This window comes from Elaeis guineensis, chromosome 5, assembly GCF_000442705.2.
Source record: "Elaeis guineensis isolate ETL-2024a chromosome 5, EG11, whole genome shotgun sequence".
In the NCBI taxonomy this organism is placed as follows: domain Eukaryota; kingdom Viridiplantae; phylum Streptophyta; class Magnoliopsida; order Arecales; family Arecaceae; genus Elaeis; species Elaeis guineensis.
This window is the reverse complement of record NC_025997.2, coordinates 80,270,639-80,273,333: the sequence shown is the minus strand read 5'-3', so window position 1 is coordinate 80,273,333 and position 2,695 is coordinate 80,270,639.

Below are 2,695 nucleotides of genomic sequence, written 5' to 3'. Positions count from 1 at the left end.
AAATTGGCTGGTTAATTTCTTCTCTTCTATCCTTTAATAAAATCCTCAAAATTATTAGGTCCCTAAAATGATTAAGTTATAGTGATAACTAAGTCATAGCCTCTCATTAAGTGAGTGATAATGAGTCTATTAGTTTAATAATCACTGGAGGCCCAAAGGCCTGGTGCTTATTGACTAATGAAATTATCATTCATAGTATGATAATTTGGTTGAGTCTTTCTGATGGTGGTCAGGTTGGCCGGCCAAAGTCGGACCTGATTATTTATTGGTCTGATTCACCAAATCAAGTCATGTTAATGGTTGGACCTAACCAGATCTTTTCAGTGGAGGCCAAAGCCTACTGATTAGGTTCTGGGGCAAAATTAATTACTAGAAGTTGTTTAGAGAAACAACTAGTTATGAACCTACCCATAGATGCACATGGGTTGACCAACCAAAGATGGGCTCGTGTGTGGTCTGTGTGGATTCTAGTACCCACTAAGGACTTAAAGTAATTCTTCGAATTGAAGGTTGAGGCTACCAGTTCGTAAAAATACTGGGAGAAACTTTAGACTAAAGTCCAAGTCTTTAGTATTAATAATTTATGTACTAATTAAGGTCTGGTTTTCCTTTATGCAACTATGGCCACTACCCTATCACTACGGTCATTATTAGATAATGACAAGCTCATGGGACCTAATTTCGATAGTTAGTATCGAAAATTAAAAATCATCCTTGAGCATGAGCGGATCCTTTATGTAGTAACGGATCCGACACCTGAGGAGCCAGCCCCGAACGCTAAAGGGACGGTCCGAGACACTTACCAAAAGTGGGTCAATGACCGCACCACCGTTCGATGCATAATGCTGGCGGCAATGAATGATGAGTTCAGCCATAGGTTCGAGAATGTCCAGCCACAGGAGATGCTTCAAATGTTGAACAAATCTTTTGGCACGTCTGACGACGTTGAAAGGCACAAAATTAGTTGTGCCATTTTCAATGCTCGGATGAGGGATGGGGCCTCAGTCATCGATCATGTATTATACATGATCGAAATGATTGAGCGCCTAAGTAAACTGGGCTTTCCCTTGCATGAGCAGCTCGGTAAGGATGCGATCTTTAATTCTTTGCCCAAGTCCTTCCTCCCTTTCCTTACTCATTTTCGGATGACAAAGCCTGCAGTGAACTACCATGGCTTGTTGGGGTTGCTATAAAACTTTGAGAAGGACCACTAGCTCCAAAAGGAGTCGGTGAATATTGTGGGAGGGTCTTCTTCTGGTCATCGACCCTTTAAGAAAGGGAAGAAAAACAAGAAGAAAAAAAATAAGAAGGTGCAGCCGCATGCTGGGATGTCAGCACAGGGTCAGACCAAGAAGCGCAAGTCCGATCAGAGCCAGGTAGAGTGCTTCTTTTACAAGAAGCAGGGACACTGAAAGAGAAACTATCCTCTATACATTGCCTCCCTGGACCCGAACAGGCCGAAGAAGAAGCAAGGTAATTATATGATAACACCTTGCAATTTTTTTATTTGTGATACCACTGCCTGGGTATTGGATATCGGAAGCCCTTATCATATCTATAATTCGATGCAGGATCTACAGGTCAGTAGGAGATTTGATGAAGGTGAGAGATTCCTGAACGTTGGAGATGGAAGCAAAGTTTCAGTTCTAGCTTTAGGAATCATGAACCTTGTAATCAATTCTCGTAATATAATTTTGAGTGAATGTCATTATTATCCAAATTTTTTATTAAATATTATTTCTGTAGGCCTTTTGGCCATGTACGGTTATGAATTTTTAATAAAAAAAATATTTATAATATCATTTTGAATGGTGTTACAATATTTGTTGGATAACTAAATAATAGAATTTACTTACTATCACAGCCTATTAATATGGTTCAAACCTCCGGTAAACATCCTAGAATAGATAATATGTCAGAAGTCTACCTTTGGCACTGTAGGCTAGGTCATATCAATAAGAATAGGATAAACAGGTTGGCTCAAGAAGGAATTCTTGAAGTTGGTGATTGTGAATCACTTCCAACCTGTGAGTCTTGTCTTCTTGGGAAAATGACCAAGTCACCTTTTACTGAAAAAGGTGAGCGAGCCAGTGAACTCTTGGGTCTGGTACATTCTGATGTATGTGGACCTATGAGCTCAAGTGCAAGAGGTGGATATTTCTACTTCATAACCTTCACAGACGATCTATCGAGGTATGGGTATGTTTACTTAATGAAGCATAAGTCAGAATCATTTGAAATGTTCAAACTATTCCAAAATGAGGTAGAAAAACAAACTGAAAAGTGTATTAAAACTCTTCGATCTGATCGAGGAGGTGAATACCTTTCCAATGAGTTTCTGACATATCTTGGGGAGAATGAGATTCTCTCTCAGTGGACTCCTCCTAGAACACCACAGCATAATGGTGTATCTGAAAGGAGGAATCAGACCTTGTTGGATATGGTTCGATCCATGATGGGGTTTGCTGGTCTGCCTATCTTCCTCTGGGGATATGCGCTCGAATCGGCTTGTTACCTTCTAAATAGGATTCCGAGTAAGTCTGTAACCAAAACGCCATATGAGATATGGATAGGACGTAAGCCAGTACTCTCGCACCTTAGGGTTTGGGGGTGTCCGGCTTATGTTAAACGTTTAATTACGGACAAGCTTGGACCTAGGTCTGACAAGTGTTATTTCATAGGGTACCCAAAAGAG